Raw genomic sequence first — 16,216 nt, forward strand, 5'->3', positions numbered from 1 at the left:
GAGGGCGACTCTGAGGCGCCATTCAAATTGTTACATCGCGTTCTAAAATTATTTTTACAGATATCACCGAAGCTCAAATTTAAAAAGTTGTTGATAATGTAACTGTCGTATGAATTATGAGACTCAATTTCATATGCACAAAATGCACTTTGTTATGCAGTACGAAAATGCTATGAGTCAGAAAAATTACTTTATATTTGCTGTCGTAATGGCTTCGAGTGCAAAGGGTTAATTAATTTAGTCAATATCAGATGCAATTTTCATCTTTTCTTCATCAATCTCTTTTTCTATGTTGAAGAAAGTATTCGTATGCAACCAGTCGAAAAGATCAAAATTTCCTCTTTACGGATTTCTTTTTAGCATAAGATCTTGATCATTTTTTCCCGAGAATTTCAACAAAATTCACGGAATTGTCAATTTTACAAAAGAGTAGAGAATGCCGATCGTAGCAATATTCCGACAGACTCCGAGCGCGATTAGAGAACATCCAGACACGAAAACGGAGAAATCATAAATACTCAAGTTTCATCGCGGACAGTTTTCTCCGTTAAAGCAATCGAAGACAATTTGTCCCTGGGAACAGAATACTGAGATAATAACCATCAAAAGTTTCTTTTAGTGTCGATCGATTCGGCATTCCTATATAAATGGCGGATAAAGCCCAGGCCGATTCTAAGAAGACGGCTCGTAATCAGGTGGAGGGAGAGGGGGAGGGTGGGTGGGTGGAGGGTTGCCGCTAGTTTAGCGTCACGATTAGTCAGCCCCTGCTAGACACCCTGGTGTCTTTTCTCCTGCACCGCATGTATGTATACTGTACTAGCTCGGAGTCGCTCTTTCTTTCGTGAGTCACTGACGGAAATTACGATCGATCGAACAAGAACGGAACAAACGAAGTAAGGTTGCGTCCCGCCCGTTCCAGCAGGAATCCTCCTCGTGTCAGTCTTATCGTAAACGCGTTTAGGACCCCGATGACACTGGATGACGGAACGTCTTTGTCGAAATTTATTCTCGCCACGTGTCCTCCCGTCGCTGATCTTGTTAGTACCAACGAGGATAGTGTCGATAGTCTTTTGTATACGTGAACGGAGGTAACATTTTGACGAAATCCCGCGTAAACTAGTTACCCTCGCAGAAATTCTCAAGTATTCGAACTTGAACGCCACGTATTATTTCTATTTTCTATCTTTACTAAATATGTATAAAAATCGTATGTATCCATTGTAAAAGACCAATAAAGAAAAATAGTTTACCTCCTATTTCCTATTAAACTTGTTCTACCCTGAACTATTTACGAGATGAGAAAAATAGACAGAAGTCAATGGCTAGGAAAAATTCGAAAATTTAGGGAATTATAACAGATATTGGCGCATCTGTTTTTATGGTCTAGAAAAAGGGAACTATGCTTTAGAAGAGGTATTATGCGAAAGGAGCGATAAGGTAAGGGTAAAACAAGCGGGGTAGAATAAATTGAGTGCGAAAAATGGAAGGATAAGTGTGGATTTAACATTTGGAAATTATAAACCAACCCCCGTAACTAGTCTTCGGGGCTAGAAATAACAATAAATAAGTAAAACACCATGTACCTACTAAAGACCGAAAACAGGATATCGTAATCGAAACTTTTTTCCTTCTCTTTCTATCCCCCTCCCCCTCTTCTCCTCCCGTCGTCTAAGAATGCGTTTCATCGATCACAACATAGCGATATCATATTCCTTTCACGCGTCTCCATGAAGACCGATATCGGTAGATTCAACGAATATCGCGCGGAAGAGTGTGTTCTTGTCGGAGACTGACCGTAGGAAAGAGACAACAGTATTTGATCTCTCATGAATTTTCGCGAAGAATCTAGCCGAAATCTTTCATGTTTTATCCAACGAATATCCGGGAATGAACGCTGTTCTGCGGGGAAACTTCGCCCCCTCCTAAAAAAAAGGATGATTGGCATTCTTGGTGAATTTTGAGTCTTTCGTGTGACTCCGCGTCCTCCCCGTTTAAATCTTTTTCTTCCTGAAACGATGATAAAGCGGAGGGGCGGTTACTGAATATTCACACGAAAGTCCGTGGCATCGATCGAAACAACCATCCCCTTGGCTTTTTCTCCTTCAGTCGGGGGTTGAATCACAGGAATTAATTATACTCCAAGCAAATTATAATCAATAACAACACTGAGTCGTTGACTTTGTTCAGCTTCTTGTTTTTTTTGTTTTCGTTACGCTTACATTTAGTAGACGTATTAGAAAATTTATGCTGAGCAACACTTTCGTCCCTCATCTTACACATTTTTTTATATTTTATAGTATAGTTACTGGAAGCTAGCACTGATGGTTCTATTATTTCGACCTGGAACTAGAATTAAGTGGTACGATTTACTTTATTCCTGTTCCTTGTTCATTTACTTATTGCTTTCTTCATAAACGTCCATGTAAATGAATTTTTTTCATAATTCTAGCAACAGTTTATAAGTATTTTATTAAATACCTAATACAGTCTTGTATTTGTAATTCACTTTGAAAGTAGCAGCGATATGCGAAAAAATTAAAAAATTCTATCTGGACTTTAAAAACATGGATCATGCTACAAGATTATCCACAGAAGTAGAGGCCGATAATTTCGCAATATAAGCATCGCGAAAGTAAGAGACATATTCCGAAAAACATTTTCCTTGTGCGATGGTCCCAAACTTCTCACCGGTGACGTCTTACACGTCTTAGATGTTTTACACATCCGACGCGTCTTGCCGTAGACTATCGAAAAGCCGATTGACTATTTCTGTCATATACGGTATCACGGGATTAGGATAATAAAATCGGATGCAGTAACAATACCCTAAGAAAATAACATTTCTACCTCGACAAATTCTCCAACTGTCGTGGATATCCTGCTTCATTGCCAAACTAAACATCACGTCCTTTCTTCGATTCGATCGACCTCGTCCGCCTCTTCGGCTTCTTCCACTTCTCCCACTCCGTCTTTCTCCGCTCGTTCTCATTCGATGACAGGAGTAATTACATTTTCATGTTGTTCCGACACGAGGCCGTACGTGACTGCAGCGGGATCAATTTGTCCCGAAGTCCAGCGTGTTCGCAATGGTAAATGTTATTTACTTGGAATAACGTCTCGAGAATGAAGAGGAAAAAGTATAGGAGTAGGTAATGGAAACACAATTGTACGGTGCAACGTCTGCAACCCCCTATCCGTCCTCGTCGAGGACCATAAATAACATACACAAATATTGATATGTGTGTAGAGCGTAATGAAACCTCGGGCCTCTTCATTTGTTCGGACAATGTCGTTTTGATGAATTTAGTTTGACGAAAACCGTCGAATCACGGTGGAGTTTGGCCCAAAGATAAACTCTTGAACAGCGGACGTCGCGATACTTGTAACAGTGGCGGATGCAGAGCCAAATGTTACTAAAAAATGATATTATTTAAGACGTCCGAGAAGCGGCGGTGTTCATTATAACATAAATTACTTATGTTTTTCTCGAAACTACATTTTTCAACATGGCCGTCATGAAACCATTGGACTACGCATTCAATTTACGAAGATATTCTGATGGAGATATTTTGCAAAGAATATTCAACAGTGCAGTGTATGGTCTGTTTGATATGTTAATCATTTAAGTTTTATTTAAGATCAAAATAGCTTTCTTTTCTTCAAATTGCGGCAATTTCTATAATTCATCAAAGTTTCGTAAATCTGAACTAAATCATTCTAAATAATTGTTTCTAGTTCATTTACGCCTTTTGGTACACTATAAAGACGGAATAACTTTTTAAAATAGGGTCTAAACAACTTATTTTCTTTTTCTTTTTAGATTTTTAGATAATGCTAGATGATTTTTATCAATTTTGCTGTTACTTGGAACACACATAAAAATAAAAGCTCTCGATTTTTAAAGTTTGTTATCCTAGTCTGTAATCAAAATTTAAAAACTGCGTGATAAATTAATCATTACGTTATTCACCGCACCCGGTATTTACAAAAAAATGTATATTTTCCTATACGAAAGCATTGTTTAATGTACGCCATTCCGCTACAGTTTCCTCGCACGTAAAGTTAACACACGATCGCGCAGGTTATATGTACGTATGGAGTCGTCAGCACAATAAAACCAATTTTCAATTTCCAACTTTCGTTATTAGCGTCCGTCATCGTTACGCGGAAGATGCATTCGTTCCCGGTATTGCCGGCGTCCATATACACAAAATGATGGCTCCAACGTTCTGGCCGCAAAAAAGATTTTCCTAAACGACGACTAGATACCGGGAAATCAATGCGGAATAACATTACACACGTGCACACGGCTGGCGCGTATCCAGATGCGTTTACCGATGAGACATTTTTCTGCATAAAAGAACAGCTGTACATAAGTGCACGATAAACATAGAAAAAATATCAGCTGCTATATTTTATTTCGTCTGTCATTGCATTAGATTGGTAATATTAGTACGAATACCTCGTGAATCCGCTTATTTATCGCTTCCTTCCTACCTTACTGAAGGATATATGTTACTGAATTTTAGTAATAAACTACAATCGTTATCCACGCTCATTTGTTTTGTTGTCAAGAAGAGAAAGCGTTAGTAGTGATAAAAAGAAGAACAATCACAGGAATGACTACTATTCTTTAGGCTCTTCTACACAGCTAAGAAAACGAACTTGATTTTGTAATTGCAACCTAAACTCGTTCCTACCTTAATAATCCTACCCTAAATTATATGTGTGTGTGTGTACTATTATACACGACGGACCACCTAAACCTTGCCATCTAAATTTTCACAAATATTTAATAAATAGATGGAAAAAGTAATTTTGTTTTCGAGTTCATATAAGTGCATGCAGGTGCATTTTTTATTGCATCGTGTGACTGACTCCTTCGTCAATTACTCATTGACTTTAAGTGAAATTATTCATAATTTATTAAACTGTCAATTAGAATGTGTCCTTATTTCTTCATATGTTAAACAATTGCTTTTCTTCGCGTATTTCGTTCATTAACCCTGCAAAAGCTATTGTTTCCGATTGAATTTAAAATAAAAAATAATCGAGTGAACAGATCCCTCTAAATTCAAGTTATTCGGTCCAATCTTAGAACAGCTATTCTGTTCTAATCGGTGTCTCATTAATTTCGTGAATCATTGTACGTGTCTTTTCCTCGATAAAGTTAATACGTACATATAGTATGATTTATTGTCTGCCGTTCGTCAAAAATAAACAGAAGCAAAATTCTTTTTACTCAAATAAACAAAATTATTTAGACAAGGAAATCATTTGAAAGATTTTGTCAGATCCAGAAAATGATCGGCCAGATCCTACGAATAAATGAGCCTGAGCGCAGAAAATGAATCTAGGTATCAGTCGATCGCGAGATTTTGAAGATCCGATAACTTTGAGTCCGTCTGGTTTATCTCCTCTCATCGCTGCCAGATTACTCCTTGTTCCACTAAGTATTCAAAGATGAACCATGACCAGTCTCAACGTTGATGCTCGTGATGTGGTTCCGGCGGGGCGGGTATACCGGTCGTCGTCTAGCCGACTATTTGCGCATCAAAACCGGCGACCCTCGAAAATCGCGCGCACCTTTATTCATGCGCATAATTTTTTTACAGACAGGTTGCTGCAGAGGCTGCATGGAATTTAATATAAATCGAAAGAAGAACTGCCAGCCTACGTTTCCCTGTTCCTCACGATAAGACCGGTTTTGGCGTTACTCCAGCCCCATGCATACATCTTATCGTTTTCTTCGCCGGAAGTACTGAGCCACCTTTCCACGGGTATACCGATGAACGAGACACCGTCAGTCTTTTGCTGCTAATGAAATGGATCGGTGAGTTAACGATGAAACGGGAACGATACCGACATGACCGTGGTCGCGGTTAAAACCAGGTAGACCAGATCAACGTCTTATCTCGCATATTTGTCGCAGTTGATTACCTTTTACTAGTAAAGGTTCCAGATTTTCTTACTTTTTCGTGCCTGATTAACGTTTCATTTACGGGAACCGATAAAATGACGAGTATATGTACAGTACTGTTACTTTTATGGAGTAATATAATATACAGTTGCCGCGGAAAGTATGTTGGCCACTTTTAAAGTGGAGCTATTTCTTAAAAATTGAAATAAATTACGTGATGTTTTCTGACGTGTTATTGAAACATAAAACACAGAAATAGACGAAATAAAACGGATGCCGAGATTAGTCCACGAAGTAATTAAAAGACGCGGTGGCTATATCGACAAAAAGTTTATTTTCTTTTATAAAATTAACGTTATTTGTATTACAATATAAAAAGATATACATATTTCTATATACTTGTTACAATTTCATATAATTAACTTCGAAGTAGATGAAAGAAATTCTAATAATTTTGGTTACCCGAATTTATTTAATTTTCTGTGAGTATTCCAATACTTTATGAAGGATGTGCGTCTATACTAATTGCTCTCGATACATGGTCAGAGAAACAAATGAACGAACAATGTAGAATTGCCTTTTTGCACACAATTTCTCCCTCGTATAATAAAAGATGATCATTCGTGAACAGAATTGAACAAACTATTAGGAGAACCGTATTTGCAACATACGCGGACATGAACATGTTTGCTTACTAGTGGGGGAAGCCTTCGAACTTGATTAAGAAACGTGCGAACTATTGAAACGCACATTATTGAGAAACAGTACTATGTGTATATATTGTATGTGTAATTATTAGGTTGGAAACTATGAAACGGACGTTTTTGTTTAGCCTGTATTCAGCTGCGACGCCTGTAATATTTCTTGACGAATTAGCCACTGTGCGAGCTTTCGTATGCGACTTTCTAGTAGACGATAAGATTATTATTTTTAGTAGATCTAAAATGTGGACCCGCGAACGCTGTGGCGTCTACCTATAAACAGATTAAACTAGAATGCTGGTCACAGATGCAGGAGCAAACTGTTCTACCTGACCTATAAGATCTATTAGACCTTTGCCAGGCTAGACGCCAGAAAGGTTACACAATTAGGAAATGGCTAGCGTCCAGAACTCTAGATACGCTTCTAGTAGCCACCTACGCCACCTTTCACATTGTATTTCCCTTCTTGTACCACGGTCTGCACCGTAATCTTTCTTCGCGGCGGATGCATTATGGGAGTCGAATTTCAGATCCAATTTTTATTTCGCGAAGTGCTTAACTTTCCGAAAATAAACGGTAACGCAAACGCCGGTATCTTCTACGTCTGGGTGACGCTTTGGTTTGTTAAAATAGCATATTGTCCGGATGAAATAAATTAGAGTTTCCTCGGTGGAAACACATATTTTGTGAGTTTTTAACTATCGTGTGATCGGGGCAGAAAAAAAATGTAGAACTTTTCTGTCTCCAGTGTTTCTTGGACGTGGACCAATTGCCCATTGAAAAATAGACAAAACCTTCCCCAAAAGTCACACCGGTGAACTCATTGATTTATACCGGTGCACTGTTAGAAATTACCGGAATATATCATTCAAAGTTACTTGGCTTACAGTCGGGTTGTCGTGTAAAACGACGTATGTATTGGCACCGCTGAGTTCGAATCAAGTTTTTATTCGATCATAGGTCAAACATGTGTTTTCGTATCGTAACACGATGATTGCGTGAATTACAAAATTCCAAAGAGATCGATTTATTAAAATCTGCCAGATATTTGACTTCGGATATTTAACTTCAAACGTATTTTTTTCCGTAATAAATATTTATATAAACACAACTTCTCTGTTAAAGAATTATTTCTTTTTGAACTAACTGTACAGTGTGTTAAAGTTTCGTGTGCTTCTTTTACTTCTTTTAGAATAATAAGTACAATTAATAAAAGTGGGTTTAGGATAACGAATATTGTCAGAATGAAATAAAAATATAACATACTGTAATCCATGTGGCAATGTTATAGAGTTGATTTTCAACTTCTTTTTAATTTGTCTACTATTTGATGAATGTATTGGTTGTCCTAAAAATTCTCCCGCGTTTGCTGCCAATATGCAAGTGTTAATGTAAAATAGTTTCTTAAAAATCGCATGTTGCCATTAAATAGATGGAGCTTAAGAGATGATAAATATGTTTACGTTACGGAACCAACTGTTGGCACAATCTGATAGATAATATACAAAAGTTCAAAATATAAATTACTTTATTAGCCACAAAATATGAACAAACAGTCAACATCTAGTTTATGAATTGCTGTAAACTTTGCCAATGTTTTTGAAGAAACTGTGTAGCATATGCCAACTCGAGTGTCGCGTGCGACAGAAGAGGCGAAACGAGGTAGAAATTGATAATCTGAAGATTCTTTATTGCTAACCGTTTGGTCAACATAGAAGGATTGAAACTCGGTGGAAAATGTATTTTCCTGATAAGCTGTCGGACCGTTCATCGTCGCGACGATGGTTCGATTTGGTTCGAGGGCACTTTTGACCCTCTTATCTGGCTGTATCCTTTCTAGGATGTTCATGCCGACACATATGTATCTTTAAACTATAAAAGGTAATAGATACTTTGGTTTTGTGTAGTTTCTCGAAGTGATATCCAAAAATTACAATCGCCACAACAATATAATAATGTAATAAACAATTGAACAAAATGCAGTCCGTTTCGAAATCGAGTATCAGAATTAAGACTATCGGTTTATGTGCAAATCGATACCATGTGTTAGTTATAGAAAAAAGAAGATTAAATTAATTTACGAATAATCCACGAACTTTCCATTCAACCTTGATACCTCTACAACACTGTGACATGATTTTATTGTTGTCACGTGCGTGTACACACGCTTACCACTATTTCGTAGTTGGCAGTGAATGGGCAGTGAATTAACTAAGGGCAACACTATATCCTTTAAAATGTATCTTGAGGTTTTGTCCAGTTATTTATCTATTACTATAAATATTAAATGTTTACTAAATTAATGTAGGATTAGAAAGCTTTAAGAAAGCTTTAACACAATGTAAAACGGAACACTGATGTATTGTACATACATAGCAGAATGGAAACATTGGTATGCGTTTGTAATATTTATCTTGTTTTCTCTGTTTTATTATTATATCAGTTCGTCTCATAAGTGTTCGCCGATTTTCAGATTCAAGAGAATTGAGAATTCAGATTTTCTTATTTAGATTCAAGATTATCCTTTGCAAAATGGATCACACCATTTTCTGCACGTACAGACCGATAACGCACCACCGTAAACGGCACAAATATTGTTTGCAGCAACTGTTGCTGCATTTCCTTTGCGAAACTCGTGCAGCATAAGATGCCGAAAATAATTACGCGTTTCGCTCATTGTTTTCCACCGAGTAAAAGACAAAGTGGATGTCGATGACTAACATTTCCTGTCAAATACTAGAATTGCAACATCGATTATTTATTCTCGACAATTATTTTCTAATTGCCCGTTGACGGAGCGTACGCTTCGCGTTCGGTGACGCCGTTCCAGAGCATACAGAATTGTTCAAAGCTCAATTTTCGGATGACTAACAAAGGAGAAACCAAAGGATCGTAATATACTTCCCGTACCGTTTTCCATTCGAGGCTGCGCGCTCCGCCAACAACCAGGAGTCACTTTCGAAATTCCGGAGTTTCGGCGAGCGATGACGTTGGTATTTACGCTAACGTTTCGACAATCGTACATCGCTCGGAGCGATTATTCGCGTACTCGCTGGCCGGCAGACGCGGCGAGGTTCGCATAATCGCGAGGTTATGCACGTTAAGAAGGATGTGCGAGTTAACTTAGCTCGTTGCATTAACGGAGATGAACTCATTCCGCCTATTTCTCTTCGTCTCTGTTCCTCTTGCTCTGCTCTCCCTCGTCCTTTCTCTTGTTCTCTTCTTTATCATTCTCTAACGCGTATCCAAGGGAATAAATCCACCTCGTACAAACCAACCGAAACTCGCTCTTTCTCTTTCGCCTATTTATCCTTGTCGCGCTGCCTTGTCTTCTTCTGACCTGACGATCTTTCTTCGGAAACATTCTTTGCCTTCGCGTTTCACCCGCCCATAAACCTCGTCCGTTCTCTCGTTCCTGTGACGGAACTAACGAACCTTGAAAATCACGTCTTGCGAGATGTTTACCAAACTTTTCTGTCGCATACCCGATACCCCTGCACCCGTGGGTCCACCCTCTCTTGGAGCGACCGAGCTTCAAGAGAAAAGTACACCGGCTCATTGGTAGGTTGCACGAATCGACACTCAAACAAGTTGTACCGAGCGACAAGTGCTTCCTCCCGGTCGTAGTTTGTTGTCTTATGACTACAACTGCTGGGTTTACTCGGGCAGAAAACATGCCAGTTGACCCCCATTCCATTGGTTTAATTACCGCCATCGCGAACTAAATTACAGTCGGCGACAAAAATAAATGGACAGGTAGGGTGAACAGCTATGTACGAGATCTAGTATAAGTTTCATTATTATTGCGACTAACTTTTATTCATTCCGCAACCTTATAAAATTTACATCGTTATGAATGTAATACACGAATTAACAATATAATCAATTACGGAAATTTGTCTAAGGAAAAGAATTAGTGGACACATAATAAATTATATGATAGATAAAATGTTATTTGCTACACGTATATTTAAACCATAAATGTTTTTGAAAATTATGTAGTCTAGACGTCGCACGCAACACTTATGTGATTCCTTTGTCCTTGTTCGAAAAATTACAAATTACCTTATAAATTTATCATAATAGCATTAAAGATGCAAGCTGCAAAATTCGAAACGACGGAAGTTTATAATCGTTGAGAAACAAGCGACGAAATGAAATTGATCGGAACAACGTTGTCATAGTGATGCATTTAACGCAGCTGCAAATTAATGTCGGCCGCGAGTCGTGTACGCAATTTTGGACAAGGGCCATGTTTCGGTATACACGAAGCACTTGCATTTCATCCTCGTTTTCCAACGTCTCTTCTATCTTGCCGCGTTTCTGGGGCTGTTATCCGAGCCGTTCCCTATTTTTCTCGAAGTCGGTACCGTTTCAACCGCGACTTTTGTTCGTACTTTATACCGAACCAGCGAGGCCAGGCGATGATTGGACGCTTGGAAATGCATTAGAAACATTAATTCTCAAACAGGCAAGCGGAAATGACCTGCGCGAGTAAACGAGTTAGCGTCGAACTCGTTGTCTCTTCTTCGTTCTCGAAATATGCAGTTCCACCTGTCGACTCCGTGTGTTCCAAAACGGCGAAATCATGGCAAAAATCTGGAAATGTCCTCCGATTGATATAATCCGGGATTGGGTAGGTTGATCATCATAGTTATGTATTACCAAAAATTGTTCAGTCCTCTAACAAATGTGTACACAGAAGTGTTTTTAGATTAAAATTTTACACAGATCTCCTTTCAATCAAATCGAGTCGAGTGTTGCGTAAATATTCGAAATTTGAAAATAAGAGCCACGCTATTGTCGTTCATGTATTGTTCGTATGTATTTAAGTGTAACGAAATCAGGATATTTCGTTAACGTATACTTTTTAAGAGTTCTTCTGTTTTGTTCAATCTATTTTTCAGTGTTTATCAGGCTAGATAAGCGTTTAACACAATTTCACGAAAACATTAAACTCTTGGGAACTAATAAAAGCGCCTTGGTAGACTTTGGTAGTCTCGTGGGAACCTTAATGGCCACAGTCAGTACTTTGATAATCCCCAGCGATCGCTTGAAGAGGCCAATAAAGATGTCATAAGAGATCGATATCTTTCAGACCACAGTTATCTTAGCGCATGAACCATTATGCTGTACACATACACATGTATATGAAATGAAATCATCGCGTCGCCGATAAAAGCATAAATATTTAATTGTTGCATCACATGTGAAGTAGACAATCTTTAAGCCAATTCTAAAATCGAGAAATTGAGAACGGGATACTTTCAACGCAAAAAGTCAACATCGTTTATGAACAAATAATACAGATGAAAAAAACATCATTGTCCATCTTTCATCTTTTTTAAAATGTTTTTTCTAATGTTAAACTGCAATGTAGAATCAAAATATTAGTATAAAAGACGTACAATTTATCACACTATAGAATTTCATAAACATTCAGCGCCCAAAAGCTTGATAGCCTAGATAAGTACGACATTTATCATTTCCGGTGTGGTTACGCGCAACTATTAGCCGAAACACAAATATTTTCCATTTGTTGAAAACTGAAACTGCGACACCCCTATATTGTCTCAGTTAAAGAAACTCCGGTTCTTCGACCAAAAAATTTCGTAGTCGATTTAGCAGAATGCCGACGAAATCTCATTTCGCATTTAACCTTCGACGGTGCCTAGCGGGGACAAGCTCGTACGCGCGTGTGTATCGATCCCGCGAGCGATGCAATTCGCGGTGTGAATAAATTTTCCTCGATATTGTCCGTAGGAACATAAAAGTCTTTCTTAAACGTACTGCGCCAGCCAAATCGACTGCACAACGTCCACGTTCTCGTTACTGCTTATGCGTCTCGCTGCTCGTATGGCTGCGAAAAGAGCACAATGCGCGAAGTGGCTGCGAAACAAATTTCCCGAGCCGCGCGACATGGATAAGAGGGTTAAAAGTAACGCGCGACGCTTTAAATCAGGCTAAACGAATTTCGTGCGGTGCGGCTTCGTCCCCGTCTTAGCGAACGATTCGAACGTTGCCAGAAGATCCGAAACCAAGCGAAGCGGAGTGGGAAGGCGAGCCGATAGGAAACGCGAAAGTTAAAAATTCCGCGCGAAGACAAAAACCGTAGAAAGGAATCGAAATATGTGCATGTAGACCGAGAAACTGGGGAGTAGCGCATGTATAATGGTTTCACGAGGAGCAACGGTAAGTCGCTGGTTTCGTGACTGGGGGGACTCGGAGTTCGTGACTCATTCGTGACTGGGATTGGGATCTGACCTCGTCGGTGCACGAGTTAACCATTGCATTAAACTTCGAACGGTAGCTGAAAAAGGGCCAAGAAACCAGGTAAAGTCCCGTCCGCCAGTTACCAGTCCGAAATTATCGCGGGAAATTTGGCCGATTATCGGGATAATGGAGAAAATTACTTTTCCGTCGTCTTTCGACAAGTGGCAACCAAGTCGAGTCGTGGAGGGGTGAAATTGGCGGCGAACGATAGTGGGGATAGAGTTTCGCGATTACTCCGGTTCGTGTTAGACTCTAAATAACCAATGAACTATTTTATATTAACACTTTGACTGCCACGTCAAGGACCTCGAGAATGTCGTCAGGTTAAGGTGTTTTATTTCAATCAAATAGAATCAATAACTTAATTTGTACGACATCGATCACTATTTCTACATTCGTATGTTTTGTAGCTCCTGATCAAATTAGGAAGATGGAATAAATTAGTGTAAAAATTAATTTTCAATTGATTTGCTTTCTATCTTCAGGAATCATCGTTGTTTGCTTGACAAAGGAAACTCATTCACAATACTAAGTTTTGTGAAATGACCTATCCAAATAAAATGTATAGAAAAAGAATCTGTAGTGTAATTTTGGTCATCGCATGATAAGCTAATCGTCGTAACATTTCCAAAATGTTCAGATCATTTCGTTCGATTTGAAAAAAGTTTCAAAAGGTGTCTGAATAATAATGCGAGTCAATGTACATATACGTGAGAGCAAAATATATCAGTGGCCCACATAAAATACGCGTTCGTATGCCCAAGAGTACGCTGAAACTCGGTACAGATAATAGAGGTTCACTTGGGAGTTCAAATAACAGAGGTCCGGCCTCAAGTCGTTCATATAATCGAGGTATAGATAAACGATTTTCTACTGCGGTAGAAAAAGGCCAACAGCAATATTGCTGGTTCCTCTGTTACTTTCGAAATGGACTAAACATTAGAAAAATGAATTTTGTCGGATAAACAAGACGCGGGGAGTCTCGTCCTCGAGGGATGTGTTATAGCTAAATTCAATGTATCCGTTAATCCGTTTCGGTTAGTGCAAAGATGGGGGATATAGGATTCTCGTAGACGGGCGGGGGGTTGCAGCTAGCTTTCCCGTCGACACTGACCGCTGGGGGTAATTATCGTGTCTCGTGGAAAGCTCTCACGCTCACGCTGAAACCCTTCCGGCTCGCAAACGCCGCGCCACGCCGATCGCCGACGGCCGGCGCGGCGGTCGACCGCCCTTAAGCTATCCCCTGCATCGCCGAGAGTCTCCGACAACAATCGGTAATTTTTCTGCAACGATCTGTACGGCTCCTACTCGTTTCCCTCCCAACTTGGACGGTCCAGGGGTGCTTCGTTCGATGGCGAGCAGAACAAACAGGGCCCTTCCATCGGGCTATTTCGAAGCGAACCATGGAATGGGGTCAACTGTGAAAGTAGGATCACTCGTCGGGGCATACTTCGCCGGTGCAGCGGAATCGATTTTTGTAAGAAGCATCCTCTCGGTATTTGCACGCTTAACGTACACTACGGGATGGTGTAACTGCGCCCAGGGCAAAGTCATAAGACGTTCAGTGTCTTCGTTACATGAGAACACTGTATAATGACATGGTTCTGTGCTACTAATAAGTAGTTGCAGTAGTTCACAATTTATAAATCAGCTACTTACTTAGTATTTCGTTACATATATGGTTTTCATTATTTCATCGTACAATGTTATTGAAATCACAATTGTTCTACTTATTCTTCTTCTACTTACTCACTTTACTTATTTTTTCTTGAATATATCATTGCAAAGAGATAAGAAATCGAATAGAATTTACACCAAGACGTATAAAAAAGATGATATTATCAGAGGTTCCACTTGCTATTAATTTTTTGAAATTGATTATATTTTTAAACAACTGATGATAAATAAACTCGACGCGCAGACGTATTGTAACGTTATCCATTTTTCTACGATAAATTGAAAATACATATTGCAATCATCTTATATCAGTGACAATAATTAAATAACAATTTGAATAATAAATTAAGAGTTAGCTATGCAATGAAATTAGTTATGGAAAACAGGCAAAGAACGTAAGAATTTATGTCTTAAATGGAAAAATATTGATTGACTTCATATTATAATATGTTCTTGTTGCATAATAGCTGATTAATGTGAAGAGAAATGATCTTACTACTGATAAACTAAGACGTGTAGAATGTAAAGTAAGACAGCCTCTAATTAGAGCAAGGAAGCTGACAACGATGTTTAAAATTCATGTGCCTATTGACCTTAGAATAGTTTCAGAGAACAGTGCCTACGTAGAACAGTGATTGCTTGTGTCAAGAGCCGTCACGAAGGGAATGCATAATAGCAACACACGCATCAGCTCAGGGCGCATGGCCGAGCATAATCAAACTTAATCATGCGCATACCTCCTTAATAATTTCAATAGGTTTTATTAATATTTATTTCCAGTAAATCAAAGGTGTAATTATTCTCTATCTCTCTCTTTCTCTCTTTCTCTCTTTCTCTCTTTCTCTCTTTCTCTCTTTCTCTCTCCCTCTTATACTATTCACACGATTTTGTATTATACATGTCGAAAGTAAGTACATAAAAGTAAGCAAGTGAAATTTCAGAAAAAGCTGGAAGCGAGGTCACTACATATCCCAAGAAACATTATTGTTGAAATTAAGTTCGTTTCACGCGGTCGATAGCAATGGGAATAATTTATTTTAGAGAATTTTACAGGCACATTTCCCAAATCTGTACTTTTTGCACTCACGATCGCTCTACTTGCTATTCTTTCTTTTTGCATCTGGTTGATGAAGATAACAGATGTCATTAAAGGGATGGGTATCCTTAGAATTTTCCGTAGATCATACAATAGTAATTTTTGAATAATTGTTGCAGAACTACCCTGAATTCAAGCATACGATCGGCATGTACCGTACAAAGGACTAAAGAAGAAATGATTCCTGCGAGCATACTCTACGCGCATACGCTAAAGATCTTTAGGGTAATTAAGATGCAACTGATTGCAAATGCATATAATCGTTATGTCTACCACCCTGGCCACGGTAAGGTTCGCAACATACAAGAGGTCAGTAAAAAGTTGGCTGGAAACAATGAGATAATGATGCAAGAGCTGAAGACATTACAGAGAATATCAGAAGATAAAAATCCGAAGGTAAACTTTGCTGCGGGAACTAATGCGGCGCAAAGAAGATTCGAGCGTTACGCAGTCGTTTCGGGGATGAAACTACGCTTTTAATGTCCAACATTTTTATGAATTATAAAGCGTAAAAGATTTTCTCCGTTTTAATAATATTGTACTGAATAT

Source organism: Augochlora pura, chromosome 3 (genome assembly GCF_028453695.1).
Source record: "Augochlora pura isolate Apur16 chromosome 3, APUR_v2.2.1, whole genome shotgun sequence".
In the NCBI taxonomy this organism is placed as follows: Eukaryota; Metazoa; Arthropoda; class Insecta; order Hymenoptera; family Halictidae; genus Augochlora; species Augochlora pura.